The following is a 24,280-nucleotide window of genomic DNA, read 5'->3' as shown; positions in this document are numbered from 1 at the left end:
AGGGGTCTGAAACCAAGGGATAGTGACAGGGTCCTCAAGAAGGGCGGCCAGGGGCTCAAGCAAGGAGCTGGGCCCAGTAATGGAGAGCCAAGTGCTAGCACCTGGGCCTGAGTGAATGAAAAGGGACATGGATGGGGAGGGGCGGGAGGGGAGAAAGAGGAGCAGGTGGCACAGGGGGAGGAGGGCTCAAGGCCCAGGTCCACTGCAGGGTGTCAGGATGAGCCAGGCTGAGGGAGGCCAAAGGGCCCAGGCAAGGGGCAGGGTTTCGTTTTCCCAAAGGGAGCCTGCAAGGCCAAGAGGCCAGGTCAAGTCCCCTGGCCCGAGTTTGTATCCTGGGAAGGGTATGAGGAAAGTGAGCCAGGCAGAGACAGAAACAACAGGAGGGCTAAAGGAGGGCACAGCCTGAAGGGCCCCAGGACAGGTGTGGGGATGGTGGGGGTCAGGACCCGAGGAAGGAGCCCAGGCAGGAGACCTAGAGGAGGGCCCAGGCCAGGGGAGAGCAGGGAAGGTCTGGGCTGCGCTAGAGTCCTGCAGTACAGGGAAACCAAGGGGAGCAGGGAAGCGGCCCCAGGGAGGGGCCTTCAGAAAAAGCCCAGAAAAGCATGGAGCAAGAAGGGCCAGCAGAGGCTCAAGCAAGGAGCCAGGCCAAGAAAAGGAGAACCAAGGGCCAGGGCTTGGGCAGGGGGCTCAGGACAGTGGACAAGACGTGGGAGGGAGGGCAGGGGATCCAGCAGGGGGCAGTCAGGCTCCAGGACCTGGGTCACCTCTAGGTGTCAGGGTTCCTGGTGCAGGACCAAGCACTCAGGGAGAGCAAGGGGCCCAGGCTAGAGGCAGGGCTCTGTTTCTCATAAGGCGCTCTGGCTCAAATGAGAATCCAGGGCCAGGGACCTGGCAAAGGAGGCCTGGCAAGGGAAAGGGGCCAGGAGGAGGGGGATGGGAGGGCACGGTCGGGGGTCAGGATGGGTGTGTGGAGGGACAAGAGCCAGGACCCAAGCCAGGAGCCGAGGCAAGAGACCCACCCAACCTATGGTGATGAGAAGAAGCAGGAGACCCGATGCATGAGTGTCGCGACCCCTTGCCCGCAAGGAAGACGCAACTCAGGAATCTTCTTTCAGCAGTTTATTCAGGTCCTTGATACTTTTTCTTCTCTCAGCTGTTTATTCAGGCCTTTGTATTGACATGTCTTTTAGCTTCTACTACTACTCCTACTGCTACTACTACTACTACTACTACTACTCCTGCTACTACTACTCCTACTACTACTGCTACGTGCCCCAGCCCTAATAAAGCAGATAAAGCCCCAATGCACAACTGCCACGTGGATCTTTCTCATAGGGTGATTTACAGCTACGTGCCAACTCTCCCAAAATAAGGAGTTGTTTATCACAGGCCACGGTGCTATCAGCGCCATCTTGTAATGGCGGCCACAGTACACAGAAACGGCTCACCACAGTTCCCCCTTTTTAGTTTTACTAAGACAATACAGGCGAGAGTAGAGGTCCTATCCCACTGTGCAGAAGTGGCTGCATATGGTTCAGCCCTAAGGAGGCGCCTTCCCCAGATCTGGCTCCATATCAGCCGACGCCTTTTTTCGTGGGGCGGGGCGTGGACGTCCAACCCGCATGCAATAGGACATGCTCCCCTTGAGGTCCACTTCAAGGATCACTCAAGTGCAGTGCCTTGCCTCGCATCCTGTATCGTGACGATGGTGGACGAAGGGGGACAGCTGAGGCTGAACTGTGACTGATTAGAAATACGACGACAAACAAGTTGGCAGCACCCTGAAAGAAAGGCACGGACAGTAGAAAGGGGGAGAAATTCGGTCGTGACATCTGCCATTGTTAGATAAAGGCCAAGACGTTCCCGTGGAATACATGTGTCTCAGGCGGAAAAACAGGAGGCCTAGTGAGCTGGCCACTTCGACATGCAGAACAAGGAATTGGGGGCTGGGCCCCGAGGGCCAGGGAAGGCCTGCTATCAGCAAGTTCCCCTCTTTTGTTTATTGCATGTCAAAGGGAATCAAGTAGCCCCTGTCTTAGGTCGTCCACCGCCCCTGCACTGCTTACCCGTCTCTGGGGAGGCCCCATTCCCCTGTCTTAGGTTGCAGTGCAAGCGTGGAAGTTGCCCGTCACTGGGTACTACAAGATCAGCTCAGCGTGTTGTGGCCAACAGGACATTGTCATGGTAAATGTTTAACTGCCTCCATATACAGGACCCATGACCATCACCATCAAATGGCAGGTGTAGTTGAACCGTAAGATTAGTTAGTAAAGATCCTAGTGCAGAAAGGCAGGGAGGAGAGGTATGCACAAAGGAAAGATATGGTAGAAGTTTCAACATTAGAAGAATGACAAAAGAAAGACATGTCGATCCCAGTGCAATGTTATAATAACTTGGGGTGCAACGACCATGTCAAAGGTTTACTGTTTAAGATGCGCAAGCCAGACTTGTGGCGAGTTGCCATTTTCTAAAGCAGCAAGAGCTTGTATGATCATAGCCTTATCGTGAGCACTGCGGGCCTTGAGGCGACAGAGAAACTACAAGCAGAGAAACATACCAAAGCAACACATTGCACCAAAAATGCCTATTCCCACCCATTCCTTAAAAAAGGAAAAGGCAGAAGAAATCCAAAGGGTGAATTGTCCCAAAGTCACTGGTACGACATGGGTGTTGTTCAAAACAGCTATCTGAGTCAGTTGAGACTGGATCAAATTTTCTGCCACCATGGACCAATTTCCGGCCAAGTACTCTCCGATGATGCGGGAAGCATTCCTGGAATTATTAAATCTGACAGAGGTTATGCATAAATGTGCATGTTGGTCAACACAACCTAAAAGCACCAAGTCAGCCAATTCTTCTACCTGAGCTTGGAGTAAATCTATTCTTTGGTTGGCAGCTAAAATCCCTGACAAAAGATGTTGGTTAACTTTATTTTGAGAATCGAGTATGGTGGAAGTTTGTTGAATAACCTGATTAATAGTGGCAGCAGTTTGGACCTGATTAAGAGCCTGTTTGCATTCAGCAAGCTGCTCCTTAATCTTCACTTTATCAGTTAAAAGAGCATCCTTTACCAATCTCCATAGAGAGAAAGTAGCAATCGGGACTCTATCTGGACTTTGGTCCCTCAACAACTTTTGGAGATCCTGCTTTACCAAATCCCAATCACTGTTATTAAGAAAGCCTCCCGTCAGAAACCAAGGACAAGCCTGGGCTATAGCTTCAACGAATTTAGTTGTTGTCTTGGTTTTTATTCCTGTTCCTTGTTTGTTTAACAGTTCTTTAACTTCGTTGGCCAGACGAAGTTTCACTGTTGAGTTACCCATGGTACGTACCCTGTCTCTTTAAATCATCTTTGATCCAATCTTCCCCCTTCTCCCTTAGAAGGTGAGCCTCCTCCGCTTACCTCTGCTTTCCGAATCTCGGTAAGGACCTCCAGATGCCAAGTCCGGCCAACGGAAACCGAGTCCGGCGAGAGACGTCGAGGTTAAAAAATAATAAAAAAAATCACAGGACACCAAGGTTCTTTATCCAGGAGGAGGCATGTGTGCCTTTTTTTTTTTTAAATTTCTTTTTATACTTTGGAACAATTTTTGAAAACCTTAGAATCTATAAACAAATTATTATATTTTGAGAAGAAATATCAATGAAAATAAAGTTAAAACCTTTAGATATTTTGGAGAAATAATTATAATAATTTATCATTATATGAGTTTGAACAATAACCTTGAGAAGTAGAAATTACTTGATTGTATTTTTATTTAAAAGCAAATTTATAGTAAACGCATTTATCTCAAATATCTGTAACTGAAAAGGCAGAGTATCTGATAAATGTAAATATAAAACATAAATTATGGGTTTTCTGTTGAAGAAAAACAATTAGGCAAATATATATTAACTAATCAATTAGGCATGTGCTAATTAATTTATAGATTAACAAATATAGGTTATCTAAATATCTAAAATATATATATAAAGAATAAGAACATAACTTATAATTGTATTAACTTCATGTAACCACGTGGTCTTAAAATATTTGGATCCATTTAAATTTATTTTTAACTAGGAGTGCACTCTTCTATGTGACGTCACTTGATGTAACTGAAATAAGATCCTTGAGTATACATTTTTATTTTTATAGTTAGCAATGAAAATAAGGATTTTTTGGTCATCACAGGAACTTTGCCGGCTTGTTCCTGTGGCGAGCAAATGCATCCTCATAACCTTCAAAATTAAAAGTAAAATATAAAGAAGCATATTTGATATCTCCCATCAATAGAACATTATTTAGTAACACAACTATAGAGAAAAAGTCAGGTTATTTAACTTAGAATTAGCTTAAATTTAGGACTGTAACATAGAAACCTGTGGAATTAAATTTTGTCTGAAAAAGATATCTTTTGTTAGCATTTACAGGTAGGCATTTTGTTGTAAAAAAAATACAGGCTCTGAGCAGCTCCGGTAGAAACCTGAAACACAGCAGTACAGGTTAGTGGCTGGAAAGCGGGACTAGAAGTCCTGTCTGAGTGACTGTGGAAGAACCAATCGGAAGCCCGCAAAAGTGTGGGAGGTGGGACCAGGAAGCAGCTATGCCGGCCAGGCATCCCATGGTTACCATGGTGATGCAAACAACATGGAGTCTGGTGCCCATTTTCAGGGCAAAAGTTCTCCAAGTTTTCTTAGCCGATTGTATTTTGTTTGATTTTGTCTGCATTTTCCCCCACCTGGCCAAGATCTTACTGCGGTAGCAGCTTGTTCTGTCTCTGCGACCTGCGGTTGCAGTTGTACATCCTGTACTTCCTGGCGTTCCCCTAGGGAGTCTACAGATAGAAAGGGGTTGGTCCGTGGGAGGTGACGAAGTCGCCCACTCCCCGGGGTACCATTCCGTCCCTGGATTGCCCCATACACCTAGGCTTCCGGGGCCCGGGCCGGGCCCCTGTTTCCGTTTTGAGGGTAGCGGCCAGAACCTGTCCTGTAATATGAGCTCCATCAATATCCTTACAAGCTCGAATCATGTCATCAACACTCTTTGCTCTGGTAGATTTAATGGCATTTTGGCAATAGGAATTTGCATATTTAAGAGCCAATTGCTTAATGACCGGCATGGCTTGTTCCAAGTTAGGGAATATTTTTTCTGCTACCTGTATCAATCAGGCAAGGAAGTCAGAATAAGGCTCAGAGGGTCCTTGAGCAATTTTTGAAATTTTTGTTTTAGCATTTGAAATAGGTAGAGCCTTCCAAGCCTAAATGGCTGCTGTAGCTATCTGAGCATAGACCCCAGGATTATAATTAATTTGTTGATTTATGATAGCATATAGTCCCAAGCCTGTTAACATTTCAAGGTTACGCCGTGGGAAGCCGGCGTCCTGATTGACTCGGGCTAGCTCGCGACACCTCTCTTGATTTTCACTTTTCCACAACAAAAAATCCCCTCCGGACAACACAGCCATGCAAAGCTGTTGCCAGTCACTAGGTGTTGGCTGATTGGCAGGGGTCTGTAATTAGTAACTGCCTCCTTTAGTTGTTTAATATCCTTAAAGGCTAAAGGAACATGTACTCTGGCCGGCTGTCCATCGGCATCCAAGTTTTCAATTACTGGGAAGTTTGGGCCGTCTTAGGCTGCCACTGAACACCCCCCAGCCTTCTGGGGTTGTCCTTGTCCCAATCGGGGTTACAAGGAGGGAGCATGACTGCATCGGGGCCGTAGGTGCTTTAAATCTTGACTTTTTTAATCGACCCTCCAGTTCTTCTATCTCCCTTTCCAGTTTTTCCTCCTGCCAGCTGTTACCCTGGAGCCCAGTTAGTAACTCCCTTATCTTAGAAATGTAGTCAGCACTGTGAAGCCCAGCTCAAGGCCAGAGGCCTTGTTACATATTTTTGTGAAAAACTAGTAAGGGAGTGTCCAGTGCCTGGAATGCTGATTTTTTCAGACAGTAGCCAAATAAAACAGGGCAACATGAAAATAGGAAGTTTATCTACATTAAACCTTTTTGTAGAGATTCTTTTGCTGAAAGTCCTAAAATAAGCCATGGTGAATATTTTGGAGAAGGTCAATTAAGACTTTTCTGTGGGCCTGATAGGGAGGGGGAAGATGAGAAGGAGGGGTTGAGAGCGGCTAGGGTGGATCTAATTCCTCAGAACTGTCCGAGCTACTTGTGTCCTTGGGAGTTTTTAACTCAGTCAAGTCCGGATAGAGCCTTCTCCTCTGTTTAACATTTCGTACATTCCCATCCTTCTGAGATATCTCACTTCTTGCCGGAGACAGCCGCCTCCTCCCCTGTTTCATGCTCCGCACACTCCCATCCTCCTGAGATACCTCACTTTCTGCCGTCTCTGACTTCTCCTCATGTAATTGCTCTAAAACTTCCTGTCCTTTAGTAAGTGCTTCCTGACATCTGCCATCTGTGAGGCAACTACGGACCATCTTCCAAAGGGGTATCACCCCACCCTCTAATATGCCCTGCTCAGAAGCAAAGTCAAGGTCTTTGCCTAATTTATCCCAGCTAGGTATAGTAAGGCTGCCCGAGAATGCAAACCACGGTGCAGCAATATCTGTCTTCTGTAAAAATCTCTCTAAAGTACTACTTTTCACTTCCAGGCCCTTGGAACGTAACAGGTCATCTAGGGCCAGGAGGAGCGGACTTGAAGACGCGGCACCCATGACACAACAACAAAGGACGCACAAAAAACAACAAGAGATACCACAAAAAACAAAAACGAGATGACACAACAAAAGAAACACAGAAAACAAAAGTGAAAGTACACAGTGCAGCTGCAATAAATATGAGGCTCTCTCTTTCTTTGTAGAGGAGCTGACCCCGCTTTGGACGCGGATCCCACTTAATGGGACTATCCCTGCTTTCATAGCAGATCCCACTTACCTGGGATTAACCGGTGCACCACCCCTGACTGACTGAAAGTTCTGGTTCCCGGGTTTCGGCACCACTTGTCGCGACCCCTTGCCCGCAAGGAAGACGCAACTCAGGAATCTTCTTTCAGCAGTTTATTCAGGTCCTTGATACTTTTTCTTCTCTCAGCTGTTTATTCAGGCCTTTGTATTGACATGTCTTTTAGCTTCTACTACTACTCCTACTGCTGCTACTACTACTACTACTACTACTACTACTACTACTCCTGCTACTACTACTCCTACTACTACTGCTACGTGCCCCAGCCCTAATAAAGCAGATAAAGCCCCAATGCACAACTGCCACGTGGATCTTTCTCATAGGGTGATTTACAGCTACGTGCCAACTCTCCCAAAATAAGGAGTTGTTTATCACAGGCCACGGTGCTATCAGCGCCATCTTGTAATGGCGGCCACAGTACACAGAAACGGCTCACCACACATGAGCGCCAGGGGAAGGGTAGGAAGGGGCTGCATGAGGACCAGGAGACAGAGGGAAGCCCACTGGGGGGCCTAAGCAAGGGACCCCCAGGTCAGACCCAACACAAAGAGACTCCATGCTATGCCAAGGGACATGAGGAATATGGTCAGGGGCTCAGGCAAGCGCCCAGGCCCAGGGACTGGAGCACAAAGGGATAGGATTAGGGAGGGCTGGGTTGGGGTAGGGACACCATGCAAGGCAAGGGGGCAGGGGAGGGAAGGGAGGGGAATCTCTCAGGGCTGGGCTGGAGCAAGTCCCATGTTAACTGCCAGGCCTCAAGGTTCAGGCTGCGAGGGGCAGGGCTGTGTTTCCCATACGGAGCATTCAGGGCACAGAGGCCAGCCAATTCTGCTCCTTGGCCCCAGGTGAGTAGATCCTCGGCCCCAGGTGAGTAGATCCTCAGAGAGGGACCTGGACCAAAGGAGGGGCAAAAGAGGGTACTGTGAGGGGATACCTGGCGTGCAGAGGTTGCAGCGGGGGTGGTCGGTTGGCTGCCAGTATCCATTCGAGGAGCCTAGGCTAGGGAGAAGCAGGGGGAGCAGAGGGTCTGGGCAGTGCCAGGATACCACAGCATGAGGGGAACAGAGGGGAGGCACAGGAGGGGGCTGGTAAACAGGGCCTGTAACCAAAGGACAGGGACAGGTCCTCGAGAAGGGCGGTCAGGGTCTCAAGCAGGAGCCAGGCCAAGTAATGGAGAGCCTGGGTTTGGGTGAATGAAAAGGGACATGGATGGGGAGGGGCGGGAGGGGAGAAACGGGAGCAGGTGGCACCAGGGGAGGAAGGCTTAAGGCCCAGGTCCACTGCAGGGTGTCAGGGTTCAAGAGCAGGGCCTGGGCTGAGGGGGACCAAAGGGCCCAGGCAAGGGGCAGGGCTGCATTTTCCCAAAGGGAGCCTGCAGGGCCAACAGGCCAGGTTAAGTCCCCTGGCCCGGGTGAGCATCCTGAAAATTGGATCAGGAAAGCTGGCCTGGCAGGGACAAGGATGACAGAAGGGTTGATGGGGGGCATAGCCTGAAGGTCTGCAGGATGGGTGTGGATGGGGTTGGAGGCAGGACCCAGCAGCCCAGGTTAGGTACCTAGAGGAGGGGCCAGGCCAGGGGAGGGTGCAGGGAAGGTCAGGGCCGGGCAGGCTGGGAGGCACTAGGGTTCTGCACTACAGGGAAGCCAAGGGGAGCAGAGAATTGTCCCCAGTAAGGGACCCTCAGAAAAACCCCAGAGACATATTCACAGAGCAAAAAGGGCCACCAGAGGCTCAAGCAAGGAGACTGGGTAGAGAATGGAGAGCCAAGGGTCAGGGCTGGGGCAGGGGGCTCAGGACAGTGAATAGGACTTGGGAGGGAAGGCTGGGGATCCAGCAGTGGGGAGGCAGGCCCTAGTCCGAGGGCCACTGCCAGGTGTCAGTGTTCTGGGTGTAGGACCAAGGGCCCAGGGAGAGAATGGGGCCCAGGCGAGGGGCAGGGCTCAGTTTGCCATGAGGCATCCTGGCCCAGTTGAGAATCCAGGGCCGGGGACCTGGCAAAGGAGGCAAGGGAAGGGGGCCAGGAGGAGGATGAGGGGAGGCCAATGCGGGGAGTCACGTTGGGTGCACAAAGGGGCGAATGCCAGGACCCAAGCCAGGAGCCCAGGCAAGGGAACAACCAACCCACAGTATGAGGGACCCAAAGGACAGGATACATGCAAGAGTCAGGGAAAAGCTAGAGGGGAAGGGGAGGAAGGTGCTGCACAAGGACCAGGAGACAGAGGGAGGCACAAGGAGCACCAAGGGGAGCACCATAGGGGGCCCAAACAAGAAGCCTCCAGCTCAGAGCCGACACCAAGAGACGCCACACTACACCAAAGGACACGTGGAATGCGGTCAGGGCCTCAGGAGAGTGGCCAGGCCCAGGGACTGGAGTGCAAAGGGTTAAGGTTAAGGAGGGCTGGGTTGGGGTAGGGGCAGCATGCCAGGCAAGAGGGCAGAGGAGGGAAGGGAGGCAATCACTCAGGGCTAGGTAGGTGCAAGTCCCACCTCCACTGCCAGGTGTCAAATTTATAGCTATGATGGGGACCTAGGGGAGGGGCAGGGCTGTGTTTCCAACATAGAGCATTCAGGGTGCAGAGGCAAGCCAATTCCACTTCTGTGCCCTAGGTGAGTAGATCCTCAGAGAGGGACCTGGGCCAAAGGAGGGACAACACAGTGAGGGGATACTTAGCCTTTGGAAGTAGGTGGGGAGTCTGTGGGAAGCCAGGGCCCACTGGAGGAGCCCAGGCTAGGGAGAAGCAAGGGGAATGGAGGGTCCGGACAGTGCCAGGATACTACAGCACACGAAGAACAGAGGGGAGGCACAGGAGGGGGCTGGAAAAAGTGGCATGAAATTAAGAGACGGTTATAAGGTCCTCCAAAAAAAGTGCGGCCAGGAGCCCAAGCAAGGAGCCAGGCCGAGGAATGCAAAGCCAAGTGTGAGGGCCTGGGCCATGGGGCATGAAATGGACAGGGCAGGGGAGGGAGGGGAGAATGGGGAGGAAGGCTCAAGAACCAGGCCCACTGCTGGGTGTTAGGGTTCGGAAGCAGGGCCCTGCTGAGGGACGCCAAAGGGCCCAGGCAAGGGGCAGGGCTATGTTTTTTCCAAGGGAGCCAGAAGTGCCAGGAGTCTAGGTCTAGTCCTGTGGCCCTGGTAAGAATCCTGGGAAGGGGATGTGGAAAAGGGCCCTGTCAGGAACAGGGACGATAGGAGGGCCTAAGAAGGGCACAGCATGAAGGACAGGAAAAGGGGTGTGGGTGGGATGGGGGCCAGGACCTCAGCAAGGAGCACAGGTTAGGGACCTAGAGGAGGGCCCATGCCAGGGGATAGAAGGGAAGGGCGGGGCCAGGAAGGCGGGGCTGCATAAGGGTACTGCAGTTCAGGGAAGCCAAGGGGAGCAGGGAAGGGGCCTTAGCGAGGAGCCTGCTGTCATAGCCAGGGACTCACATGGAGCAAGAACCACCACCAGAGGTTCAAGCAAGGAGCCAGGCCAGGGAATGGACAGCCAAGGGCCAGGGCTTGGGCAGGGGGATCAGGACATTGGTCAGGGCTGGGGAGGGAAGGAAGGAGAAGCGGCAGCGGGGAGCTAGGCTCCAGGCTCAGGGCCACTGCCAGGTGTCAGGGTTCCAGGGGCAGGACCAAGGGCCCAGGGAGAGCAAGGGGCTCAGGTGAGGGACAGGGCTCTGTTTCCCATAAGTGGCCCTGTCCCAAATGAGAAACCAGAACCAGGGACCGGGAAAATGGGGCCTGGAAAGGGAAGGGGGCCAGTAGGAGGGCGACAGGATGGCACGGGTGGTGGTTGCAGTGGGTGTGGAGAGGGTCTAGAGCCAGAATCCAAGCCAGGAGCCCAGGCAAGGGACCAACCCAACTGACCGAGGATGAGGGACCCAAAGAGCAGGAGACCCGCGAGCGCCAGGGGAAAGTGCAAGGGGAAGGAGAGAATGGGGTTGCGCGGGGATCCTATCTTCCCTCCGCATCCCTGTCCACTGTCCTGAGCCTCCTGCCCCAGCACTGGCCCTTGGCTCTCCATTCCCTAGCCTGGCTCTTGGCTTGAGCCTCTAGGGCCCTTCTTGCTCCGTGGTTCCCTGGGGTTAGACTGAGGTCCCCTGGCTTGGGCATCTTCCGGCTCCTGGTGGTTTCCCTGAATCTCAGAACCCTAGTGCTGCCCACCTGTCTGGCCCCTCCCTGCCCTATTCTCCCCTGGCCTGGGCCCTCCTCTATGTCCCTAGCCTGGGCTCTTTTCTGGGGTCCCGGCTCTCACCCCACCAACCCTTTTCCTCTGGCCCTTCACGATGTACCCTCCTTCTGCTCTCCTGTCATCCATGTCCCTGCTGGGCCCCTTTTCCAGATCCCTTTCCTAGGATGCTCAACAGGGTGAAGGGACTGGACCTGGGCATTTGGCACTGTGGGCTCTCTTTGGGAAAATGGAAGCCTGCCCCTTGCCTGGGCCCTTTGGCCTCCCTCAATCTGGCCCCTGCTTCTCAACCCTGACACCCAGCAGTGAACCTGGGCCTTGAGCCCTTGTCTCCCTGCACCACCCACTCCCCTTTCTCCCCTCCCTCCCCTTCCCAGCCCTGTTTCTTTTCATTCACCCAGCCCCAGGTGCTAGCACTTGGCCCTCCAATACTGGGCTGGCTCCTTGCTTGAGGCCCTAGCTGCCCTTCTCAAGGACCCTGACCCTGTCCCTTGGTTTTAGGCTCCTTTTTCTTGCCCACTCCTGTGCCCCCTCTGTTCCCTTGTCCTGTGGTTTCCTGGCACTGACGGAACCCTCTGCTTCCCCTACTTCTCCCTAGCCTGGGCTCCTCAAATGGGTTCCGGCTCCCAAACGAGCTCCCCACTTCTGCACACCAGGTATCCTCTCACCATGCATCCTTTTGCCCCTCCTTTAGTCCAGGTCCTTCTGAGGATCTACTCACCTAGAACAGAGGAGTGGATTTGGCCGGCCTCAGCACCCTGAATGCTCCCTATGGGAATCACAGCCCTGCCCCTTGCCTGGGTCCCCTTTGCTGCCTGAAACTTGATGACTGGCAGTGGAGTTGGGACTTGGGCTGACCTATCCCTCTTCCCTCCTCTGACCTCTCGCCTTGCATGCTACACCTACCCCAAGCTAGCCCTCCCCAAACCTGACTCTGTGCTACAGTCCGCGGGCCTGGCCGCTCCCCTGAGCCTCTGACCGCGATCCTCAGTGTCATGTGGTTTAGCGTGGCATCGCTCAGTGTCGGGTCTGACCTGGGGGCACCTTGCTTGGGTCCCCTAGCACTCTCCCCTCAGTGATTCTTACGCAGCCGGCTGTCTCTTCATCCTCGCACGCTCCTTACTCCCCTTCCCCTTGCGCTTTTTCCTGGTGCTCATGGGTCTCCTTCTCATTGGGTCCTTCATCCTTGGTTGGTCGGGTTGTTCCTTTGCCTGGGCTCCTGGCTTGGGTCCTGGCTCTTGCCCTCTCCACACGCTTCACGACCCCCAGACGTGCCCTCCCATCCCCCTCATCCTGGCCCCCTTCCCTTGCCAGCCGCCTTTGCCCAGTCCCCTGGTCTTGAATTCTCTTCTGGGCAAGGGCGCCTTATAGGAAACAGAGCCCTGTCCCTCACCTGGGCCTCTTGCTCTCGCTGGTCACTTGGTCCTGCCCCTGGAACCCTGACACCTGGCAGTGACCTTAGGCCTGGAGCCTGCCTCCCCCCTGCCAGATCCCCTGCCTTCCCTCCCTAGCCTTGTCCATTTTCCTGAGCCCCCTGCCCCAGCCCTGGTCCTTGACTCTCCATTCCCTGGCCTGGCTCCTTGCTTGAGCCTCTGGTGGCCCTTCTTACTCAGGGTTTCCCTAGGCTTGGTGTGCGGGGCCCCTCTCTAGGGTTGCTTCCCTGCTCCCCTTGGCTTTCCTGTACTGCAATACCCTACTGCCGCCCGTCTTACCAGCCCCGCCCTTCCCTGTTCTCCCCTGGCCTGGGCCCTCCTCTAGGTCCCTTCCTGGGCTCCTTGCTTGTATTCTGGCCCACATTCCACCCACATCTCTAGCCCTTCAAGATGTACCCTCCTTTGACCCTCCTGGCGTCCCTGTCCCTGCCAGGCCGCTTTTCCTGATTTCTTTCTCAGGATACTCACTGAGGCCAGGAGACTGGCCCTGGCCTCTTGGCCCTGTGGGCTTCCTTTGGGAAAACCTAGCCCTGCCCCTTGTCTGGGCCCTTTGCCCTCAATCAGCGAGGGCCCTGCTCCTGAACCCTGACACCCAGCAGTGGACCTGGGCCTTGAGCCTACCTCTCCCTGTGCTGCCCATGCCCCTTTTACCCCTCTCTTCCCTCCCCAGTCCTATCCCTTTTCATGCACACTGGCCTAGGTCCTGACACTTGGCTCTCCATTCCTGGGTCTGGCTCCTTGCTTGAGCTCCTGGCTGCCCTTCTCCAGGACCCTGTCCCTTTCGCTTAATTTCAGGCCCCTTTTCCCAGCCCCCTCCTGAGCCTACTCTCTGATCTCCTTGTGCTGTGGTATCCTGGCACTGCCCAGACCCTCTGCTCCCATGGCTTCTCTTTAGCCTGGGCTCCTTGAATGGGTCCTGGCTCCCCACCGATACCCCCACCTCCACACGCCAAGTATACCTGCACAGTGCTCTCATTTGGCCTTCATTTAGTCCAGGTCCTTCTGAGGATCTATTCTCCTGGGGCAGCAGAGTGGTATTGGCTGGCCTCTATGTCTTAAAGGCTCCCTATGGGAAACACAGACCTGCCCCTCTCCTGGGTTCCCTTGGACGCCAGAACCTTGACGCCTGGCAGTGGACGTGGGACTTGCACCGACCTAGCCCTGAGTTATCCCCTCCCTTCCCACCCTGCCCTCTCGCCTTACATCCTGCCCCTACCATAACCCAGCCCTCCTTAAGCCATACCCTTTGTGCTCCAGTCCCTGAGCCTTACTGCTCGCCTGATCCCCGACAGTGTTTCTCAGTGTCACATGTATTAGCATGGCATCACTCCGTGTCGGGTCTCACCAGGGGGCCCCTTGCTTGGGCCCCCTAGAGTGCCCCCTGGATGTCCCTTGCTCTGTGTCATCATCTTTGTTCTGCTCCTTACTACTCTTCCCCTTGTGCTTTCCTATGGTGCTCGCAGGTCTCATGATCCTTGGGTTCGTCATCCTCAGTCAGTCATGTGGGTCCCTTGCCTGGGCTCCTGGATTGGGTCTTGGCTCTCGCGTCTCTCCACACCCTCCGCGACCCCCAGCTGTGTCCCTTTTCCATCACACTCCTCCTGGCCCCTTTAGCTTGCCAGGATCCCTTGGCCTGGTCCCTGGCCTGGATTCTCATCTGTGCCAGTGCACCTTATTGGAAAGACAGCCCTGCCCCTGACATGGGCCCTTTGCCCTCCCTGGGCCCTTGGTCCTTCCCCCAGAATCCTTAAACCTGGCAGTGGCCCTGGGCTTGCAGCCTGCCTCCTCCTGCTGGATCCCCTGCCTTCCCTACCAAGCCTTGTCTACTTTCCTGAGACCCCTGCCCCAGTCCTGGCCCTTGGCTTTCCAGCCCTGTCCTGGCTCCTCGCTTGAGTCTCTGTGGGACCTTCCTGCTCCTTGCAACCCTGGGCTTTGTATGGGAGCCCCTCACTGGGGCCACTTCCCCTTGGCTTCTCTGTACCGCAGTACCCTAGTGCAGCCCCACCTTCATAGCCCTGCTCATTCTGTGCTCTTCCCTGGAATGGACCTTCCTCTAGGTACCTAACCTGGGTTCCTTGTTTGGGTCCTGGGACCCACGCCACCCTCCCCAGTCCTCTGGCCCTTCATGCTGTGCCATTTTGTGCTCTCCTGTCATCCCTGTGCCTGCCGCACCCCTTTTCCTAATCCCTTTTCCAGGATGCTCATGAGGACCAGGGGACTGGACCTGGCCTCTTGGTCCTACAGGCTCCATTTTGTAAAACATAGCCCTTCCCCTTGCATAGGCCATTTGGCCTCCTCAGCCTGGGCACTGCTCCCCGACACTGACACTCTGCAGTGGGCCTGGGCCTTGAGCCTCCCTCCTTTGTGCCACCAGCTCCCTCCCTTCCTTCCCTCCCCTTACCAGCTCTGTCCTTTTTCATGCATCCCTGGCCCCAGCCCTTGCACTTGGCTCTTCATTCCTGGGTCTGGATCCTCGCTTGAGCCCCTGGCCGCCCTTCCTGAGGATCCTGCTCATGTACCTTGATTTCAGGCCCCTTACTCAGAGCCCTGATATGCCTCCCCTCTGTTTTCCTTGTACTGTGGTATCCTGGCACTCCCCTCCCACAGCACTGGGCTCCTTGATTGGGCTCTTGCTCCCCACCAAAACCACCGCCTCATGTCTGGAGGAAAGGTATGTCCTCACAGTCCCCTCCTTTGGTTCTGGTCCCTTTCTGAGGATCTACTCACCTGGGGTAGAGGAGTGAAATTGGCTGGTCTCTACATCCTGAAATCTCCCTATGGAAACACAGCCCTGCCCCTCGCCTGGGTCCCCCTTGCAGCCAGAACCCTGGGGCCAAACCTGGCAGTGGAAATGTGCTTTGCACCAGCCATGCCCTGAGCCATTCCCTCTCTTCCCTCCCTTCCCTCTGGCCTTCCATGCTGCCGCAACCCCAACCCAGCCCTCCTTGACCCTGACCCTCACTTGAGCCTCTGACTGCGTTCCCGAGTCCTGTGGCATCACCTGGTATCATTCCATTTTAGGCCCTCTAGTGTGCTCCGCTGGGTTTGCCCTGTGCAAGCTTCCAGCTGACTCCTCCTCCTCACATTGCCCCTTTCTCCCCAATCCCTTGTGCTTTACCTGGGCATGCGCAGGAGCCTCCTGCTCATTGGGTCCCTCATTTTTTGTCAGTCGGGTGGAACCCTTACCTGGGTTTCTTGCTTGGGTCCTGGCTCTTGCCCCTCTCCACACCCACCACGACCTCACGTGGAACCCTCCAGTTGCCCTCTTCCTGGGCCCCGTCCCTTGCCAGGCCCCCTCTGCCTGTTCCCTGGCTCTGGATTCTCATCTGGGCCAGTGCACCTTATGGGAACACAGCCCTGCCCCTCCAGTGAGCCTCTTGCTCTCCTTTGGCCCTTGGTCCTGAACACGGAACCCTGACACCTGGCAGTGGCCCTGGGCCTCAAGACTGCTTGTCACCTCTCGGATCCCCTGCCTTCCCTCCAAGCCCCGTCTACTGTCCTGAGCCCCCTGCCCCAGCCTTGGCCCTGGGCTCTCCATTTGTTGGCCTGGCTCCTCCCTGGAGCCTCCCGTGCCCCTTTTGCTCCCTGTGTCCCTGGACTTTGAATTTGCACCCCTTGCTTGGGCAGATTTTCTTCTTCCCTTCCCTGCAGAATGCTAGTGCTGCCCACCTGCCCTGTCCTGCTCTTCCCTGCTCTGCCCTGGCATGGAACCACACCTAGGTCTCTAGCATGGTCTCCTTGCTGGGGTCCTGGCCCCCAACCCAACAACACCCATCCTCTGGCATATTCCACTGTACCCTCTTTTGGACCTCCTGTTGTCCCTGCCCCTGATCCCTTTTACTAGGATCCTGATCCCTTTACTAGGATGCACACCAGAGCCAGGGGACTTAACCTGGTCTTTTGGCCCTTTGGGATCCCTTTGGGGAAATGTAGCCCTGTCCCTTGCCTGGGCACTTTGGCCTCCCTCAGCCCGGGCCCTGTTCCCCAAACCTGACTCCCAGCAGTGGACCTGGTCTTTGATTCCTCTTCTCCCTGCGCCACCCGCTACCATTTCTATTCTCCCTCCTCTCCCCAGCCCTGTCCGTTTTCATGAGACACTGGCCTAGGTCCTGCCACTTGGCTCCAAATTCCTTAGCCTCGTCCCTTGCTTGAAGCCCTGGCTGCCCTTCTGGAGGATCCTGTCCCTGTCCGGTGATTTCAGATCCATTTTTCCAGCTCCCTCCTGTGCCTCCCCTCTGTTCCCCTTGTACTGTGGTATCCTGGCATTGCCCAGACCCTCCCCTCCCCCTGTTTCTCCCTAGCCTGGGATCCTCAAAAGGGTCCTGGCTCCCCACCGACCCACCCCCAATTCTGGTATCCCCTCACAGTGCCCTCCTTTGGCCCTCCTTTGGTCCCAGTCTCTCTGTGAGGTTCTACTCACCTGGGTCAGAAGCTCTGAAGGTTCCCTATGGGAAACCCAGCCTTGCCCCCTCGCCTGGGCCCATTCGCCTTTCAAACCTTGACACCTGGCAGTGGACTTGGGCCTTCTGCTGACCTTGCCTTATGCGATCATCTCTCTTCCCTCCCCCACTATCTAGCCTTGCATGCTGCCCCTATCCCAACCCAGCCCTCCCTAACCCTGATGTTTTGTGCTCCAGTTTCCATGCCTGACTGCTTGCCTGAGCTCCAGACCGCGTTCTGCGTGGTGTATGGGGTCGTGAGGTGTCATTTCGCATTGGGTATGACCTGGGGTCCTTTGCTTGGGCCCCTTAGGTGCTCCACTGGGTGCCCTTTGGCTGCCCTCTGTGTCCACATCCTAGCACCAACCCTTTCTCTCCTTCCATTCGCGCTTTCCCCTCGAGTGCTGGCCTCCTGCTTCTTGGATTTCTATTGCTTTGTTGGTGGGATTGGCCCGTTGCCTGGTATCCTGGCTTGGGTCCTGGCTCTTGCCCTTCTCTGCACCCACTGTGACCCCCTGCTGTGCCCCCGTCCCTTGCTAGGCCCCCTTGGCCCGGTCCCTGGCTCTTGATTCTCATCTGGGTAGGGCACCTCATGAAAGACAGACCTGTCCCTCACCTGGGCCTCTTGATCTCCCTGGGCCCTTGGTCCTGCAACCGGAACCCTGACACCTGGCAGTGGCCCTGGGCCTGGAGCCTGCCTCCCCACTGCAGGATCCCATCTTCCCTCCTCAGCCATGTCTACTGTCCTGAGCCCTCTGCCCCAGCCCTGGCCCTTGTCTCTCCATTTCCTGGCCTGTCTCCTCACTTGAGCCTCTGGTGGCCCTTCTTGCTCTGTACTTTCCTGGGCTTGGATGGGGGCCCTTCGCTTGGACTGTTTCCCTGCTCCCCTTGGCTTCCCTGCACAGGAGAATCATAGTGCTGCCCGTCTGCCCAACCCTGCCCTTCCCCGCTCTTTCAGGACAGGGCCTTCCTCTAGGCCCCTAGCCTGGTATCTTTGCTTGCCCCCACCCACCAACAGGGGTCCTCCCCCACTTCCTGCTGTGCCTTCCTTGAGACCTCGTGTTGTCTCTGTCCCTGCTGTGCCCGTTCTCCTGATCCCTTTACTAGGATGCTCACCAGGGCCAGGGGACTGGACCTGGCCTTTTGGCCCTGGGGGCTCTCTTTGGGAAAATGTAGCCCTTCCCCTTTTTCTGGACCCTTTGGCCTCTCTCAGCCTGGGCCCTGCTCCCCAGCCCTGACACCCATCAGTGGACCTGGGCCTTGAGCCCTCTTCTCCCTGCAATACCCACTCCCCTTTCTCCTTTCTCTCCCCTCCCTAGCTCTGTCTGTGTTCACGGGACACCTGCCTGGACCGATGCACTTGGCTCTCCATTCCTGGGCCTGGATTTTTGCTTGAGGCCACCCTTCTCCAGGACCCTGTCCCTTTCCCTTGATTTCAAACCCCTTTATGGGGCCCTCTCCTGTGCCTCCCCTCTGTTCTCCTTATATTGAAGTGTCGCCACCTTTCTCCACAGAAAAGTCTTAACTGGGCTTCTCCAGAACTCTTCACCAAGGCTGTTTTTAGGACTGTCAGCAAAAGAGTCTCTGCAAAAGAGTTCAATGTAGATAAAATTCCTATTTTCCTGTTGCCCTGTTTTACTTGGCCAGTGGCAGAGAAGATACCAGCACTCCAGCTACAGGACACCCCCTTACTAGTTTTTTACAAACATATCCAGTATAGTAGTTTGTACAAATGTGCAAACAAGGCCTCTGGCCTTGAGCTGGGCTTCACAGAGATGTCTACATTTTTAAGATATGTTACCAACTGGGCTCCATGGACAATTGGCAGGGAGAGGAAAAATGGGAAAAAGAAGCTCTCCCCTTCTCAGGTGTTGTCCTTGAAGAGTTAACGTGCCCAAAACAGTAAAAGAAAAAGCTGCTTTTATGTGAACTTCTGCAGACTGTGAACTTCTGAGACCCGCCCCCCACCTTACATGCTGTGTATAAAATTCTGAAACTACCTGAACTCGGGGCTCATGGGATTGATCGATTATAGCAAAAGCTGTGCCCTTTGAGCCTGGCTGCAGCCAAATATACTGTTTTCTGCTATTTTTGGTGCCTTGCCTCATTTGTCCCTACAACATTTTTGGCGATCCAGATGACAGAGCAGGTAGGGAAGGCTATTCTGCCTCTCTTGTCTCTGGGTACTGGCTTCCAGGAGACTGTGGAGGACAGTGTTTCCCTTGGTACACCCAGGCCACTCTTAGCCTGAAGGAGGATCCACTCACCCAGCACCCTGGGGCTGCCACCCCGAGCACAAAGGGATTCACAGGCAGCAGGAGCCAGAATTAAGGTTTTGGAGCACTGCCCAACTGAACAGATAGGACATGGGTCTATTTGTTTTTGCAGCCCACCTGAATTCTCCTTTGAGGCCTAAGCAAGTGGAAGAGAGGCTTGATCAACCTCTGTAGGGTTCCGAGTATCCTCCAAAGTAGTTGGAGCTAAAACAGACCCAGGGAGTTGCCCGATTAGTCTGTGTTTGGGGTCAGTGAGCAGAGGGGAAACCGTGACACCCTTATTGTTTGGTCTGGAATTGTTGGAATTTGGGCAGTATAGAAATTTTATTCTGACCATGTCTGTGGGAAAGTGTGTGAAAGTATGGGAATGAGAAGGACAAAGGGAAAATTTCCTACCCAACCCGAGAGCCGAAGTGAGTGTGGAGTCCCTATCTACGGTTCCATGGCACCTCATACAGTCTATGGTGGAATTTCACCAACCAACATCTAGGTGAAAGCTCCAGGTCGGGGGTTGATGCCGACCCACAAGGCTAAGAGGGCCCTAGGTCCCTGTGAGGGGAGCAGCCAGAGATGGACAATGCGAGTCTTGTCCTAAATGTGCGGCACCAATGCAGGGTGGAACATGGGCAGGACACAAAGGAAACTGAGCCTTCTCAAATGTGTGTTAGAAACCGTTAGGAAGGTTTTCCTGGTAACAGTGGAGTGAAACTCACTCCACAAAGGTGGCATACTCTCTGAATGACGAATGGCCCCCACAAGATGTGGACTGGCTACCAGAAGGATCTTTAGATGAGAGAGTCATTGCAGAGGTCCTTTTGATTTTTGTTTGAGTCCCTGAACCATTTCTCTTACATTGATTGCTGTTAAGAGATAGTATAGAAATAGCCCCCTTGGTTGAGAGCCTGTCTAGATGGACAGTCCAAGCTGTTGTTTCCCAGGAGCATAGGGGTCTCTAAGACCCAGAGGAAAGCAACTAACCAGAAAACCTGATGGAGGAAAAACAAGAAGGGAAACAGTTTTCCCCATGAGCCAGAAGAGGACCCACCACCTTATGTCTCACTCTACCCAACATTGCCAAGGCCACTTGGACAGCAAACTTCCCCCTCAGCCCCCTCATCCTCAGAAGCAACAAATGATGGCCCCCAATACTGGCTATTCCTTCCTCTGTAATATCCTTAGAGCCAATGGCTTCCTAGAACCAAAGACTCTTTCACCTCCCAGATTAAAGTGGGAGATTTGTCCCAAGACCAGAGCTACAACTTAGATGAGAGCAGTCCAGATGCCCTTGCAAGGGACTCAAGGACCTGGCCATAATGACCAGAGGGAAACACCTGAGGGAGACAAGGAAGTTTTGTGTGCCACCCTTTCACCACCACTGCACTCATAAGCTGGAAAAATCACACTCCCTCCTACATGGAGAAACCCTGGGCCATGACTGATGTGATGCAGCCCATTATCCAGACCTAGGGTGGGGTCCCAACAAAGAAGAAGGGCTAAAAAATAAAGAGATAAAGCCCTCATAGGAAGTCTAAGAGAAAAAAAAAAAAAGATAGAAACTGTGCCCAAGAGTTAGAAGGAATCAGAGCCAGCCCTTAGCCCTAGTGTAAGCAAGAGCATATCTGCAGACAAACAGAGCCCAGCAAAGCTTCCCCTCTGTTCCAGCGTCTCCCCTCTTGCACCTTTCATAGTCCTGAACATTTTTCTGGGACCCACATCTGCCTAAGGCCCTCTGCCTTATGAAACAGGCAGTAATGATCAAAAGATGTGCCCAACTGACTCAGAGCTGAGTGTGCAGGCCACTGCCGCTGCTGCCCCTCTCCTTGCCCAGAGGTGCCCGGGAGAGGAGGGGCACCATACAAGCATAGCTGCCACAATGCAAGTTTGTCAGTGAAGAGATGCAGAGGCTCAAGCAACAGGTGACCAATGCAGCCTTTGTGGAACAGGCTCAGAGTGACATTTACTAAAAATTACAAACCTAGAGGGCTTTACTGAAAAATGTGCCAGAGAGCTGATGAAGATGGCACCACAGTTTTCATCAATAGAGACCCAGAGGCTCAAAGACAGGCAGACCAAAAAGATAAAGAGGAGGATGGATCTCCTTACAGCTGCCCTCACCACAAACCCAGAGGTCACTCAAAGGGGGGGTCTCACTAGAACAAAGCCAAAGGTCCAAATGTTTATAAGGAAAAAAAGCGAGGCCAGACAAAAGGGGAAGGCTCCAGTGTCCCAGCAGGCAAGCACCCACTGCCATGCTCAAATGCTAAGCCTTGAACAGAGAAGGAATGAATGTTTTCCCCCAGCCTTTTGTCCCAGGCCCTCCTTTCAGTTTCTTCCCACTTGCTCAGAAGTTGATGATTGACAAATATGGCAGAGGTCCCATAGACACACACAACTGCAACTGATGCACAGGACCCAGTGTCTCAGGAGGGCTCAGCTGCTGCAAGCCCCAAAATGAACCAGAAATATATTCATATTAATAGCCGATAATGGGCCATAGGGTGCACACTCCAAAAGGACATGCCACCCTGGCTCCAAGCCACACGCTGTGAGCCACCAATAGAAAGGGCCACAGAGCCCCATGCACCTAGGCATTGTGAACAAAAACACAAGTGGGGCACCTAATAAATACATTTAGAGAAGGCTCCCATTTGACAAGAGGAGATAGCCACACAGACAAAGAGCAACACCTAGGTGAGTACAATGTAGCTGCCACACCAGGACCTGCATGGAACCTGTCCTCCAACCTTGGCAGATGGCCTATGGCGAGATTGGCATAGGTGCCTTTTATACAAATGATGTCCCAGGTTATCAATCTCTGCTAAGATTTACATTAGATGTGAGAATTGGAGAATCCCAGCAGCCAAGATCCTGCATCAGGAGATAACAAAAAAAAAAAATCTGCATCTTAAAGCACCAGAGGATCTATGTAAGCTCCCCTTACCTAAATGGCAGTTCCTCCCAGGGGCTTGAGTACACCATCCTTGGGCAGCACTGGACTCTGACTTAAAAGCCCATATCTACAAAGAAAAAGGTCAAATACTTTGGTTATCATCTGACTCAGCAACAGAACAGACAATAGCCCCTGGGCCTCAAAAGAAACAGATGATCTGCTCAATTCCATTCCCTTCAACCTGACATCAGTCTAGAGAATTCCTGGGGGCTATGAGATTCAGCCATATATGGATCCCCAACTTTCAGTTATGGCAAGCCCCTCTATAAAGCCAGAAAGGGGGAAGAATGGGATTCTGGAATATGGGGGCCTACTAAGCAAAAGGCTTTTGAGGACATTCAACAAGCACTCCCAGTGCATCTGGACTAGAGCTCCCTGACCTTACAAAACTTTACTTTCTGTACGTCCATGAATAATCTGGAATGGCTGTAGGAGTCTTGACATGGACATCTGTCCAAATAGCTGGGCTCTGTAGCCCAAGACTGGCCACCTTGTTTACGGGCCCTTGTAGCTACAGATCTTCTGGTGTTGGAAGCTGATAAACTGGCTATGGGACAAAAATTGGTTTTCAGACTTCCTCATTTAGTTTTGACATTGTTAGAGGACAAAGGACAAAATTGGTTGACTAATGGTCAATACCAGGGCATGTTATGTGAAAACCCATGTATCCATGTGGAAGTCATCCAGACTCTAAACCCAGCAACCTTGTTGCCCATTGGACCTGGACAACCTGATCACAACTGTATTCAAGTCATGGATGAAATGTTCTCCAGCAGACCTCACCTGGCAGAATCAGCCCTCAGTGACCCTGATGTGGAGTACTTCACAGATGAAGCAGTTTTATAAAAGATGGGTATGTTTTGCTGGATATGCAGTGGTCACTCTGGACTCTGCTGTTGAGACAGAATCTCTGACTCAGGGAACTTCAGCAAAAAAGCAAAACTTAAGGCTTTGACTCAAGCACCTCAGTTGACAACAGGAGTCTGTGTGGATATTTACATAGACTCAAAATATGCATTCTCTATCCTTCATGTTCATAGGGCCTTATGTAAGGGTAAGGGGCTAATTAACTCAGGAGGAAAGAAAGGCATGATGTATGAGCAAGAAATTCTTAAACTTTTGGATGCACTGTGGGCTCCCAAGAAAGTTGTGATTCTATATTGCCAAGGTCACCGAAAGGGAAACACTGTGGTTTCCAGGCCAACCAGAGAGCTGACAGAGAGGCCAGTTTAGCTGTCTGCAAGAAATAAGAAGAAAATCCAGTCATAGGTTTAAATGCTGCCCTTCTGCCTGGCCAACTATCTAACAGAATGGGAGTCAATATACTCCCAACATGAAAATAAATGGTTTAAGACTGAAAAAGAAAATTTTCTCCCAGGAGGATGATGGAGATTTTCTGATGGCCAGCATAGCCATCCCAGAGATTCTAGCCCCAGCCTTTATCAAACAGTTCCACAGGAGAACACGTTGGACATACAGCACTTGAGACAGTACTGAGTCAACATTTCTGTGTCCCCTAGGTCAAAAACATCACCAGGATGATCTGAAAACAATATGAGTTTTGTGCTCATGACAATCTTTGTCAGGGGCCCGAGCTCCCACTGGGAATCCAAACTATAGGAGGAGCACCTTTTGAAGACTTGGAAGTAGACTTCACTGAACTAGCACGCTCATGGGGCTATAAGTAACTTTTGGTTTTTGTGTCTTCCTACTCTGACTGGGTGGAAGCCTTACCCACCCTCCCTGAAAAGGCTAGTGAGATAACTAGGATGCTTCTATTAATTGGCTCAGACAATGGGACAGCTTTTGGGCAGAGGTGATATGATTACTGACCAAGAGTTTAAACATCAGATGGAAGTTACATACTGCTTACAGGCTGTGGAGTTCTGGTAAAGTTCAAAGGATGAACGGGACTTTAAGTCTCAATTGGGTAAGCTGTGTCAGGAGACTCACTTACATTAAGATGAACTTCTCCCTATTACACTGTTGAGGATTAGATCCACTCTCACTAGGAGGACTGGATTCTCTCCTTATAAGATAATGTACATGAGGCTCCCTTCTTATTAGGGGACTATTGGGAGACTTAAAAGAGATAGGAGAAT

The 24,280-nt window shown here is 52.8% G+C and overlaps 1 pseudogene; it reads left to right on the top strand.

The window, feature by feature from the left end:
* Nucleotides 1-24,280, top strand: part of LOC113184383 (cyclin-dependent kinase 1-like) — a 55,732-nt pseudogene that overhangs the window by 1,589 nt on the left and 29,863 nt on the right.

Source organism: Urocitellus parryii, chromosome 6 (assembly GCF_045843805.1).
Source record: "Urocitellus parryii isolate mUroPar1 chromosome 6, mUroPar1.hap1, whole genome shotgun sequence".
In the NCBI taxonomy this organism is placed as follows: domain Eukaryota; kingdom Metazoa; phylum Chordata; class Mammalia; order Rodentia; family Sciuridae; genus Urocitellus; species Urocitellus parryii.
This window is presented reverse-complemented; position numbering and strand designations above follow the sequence as displayed.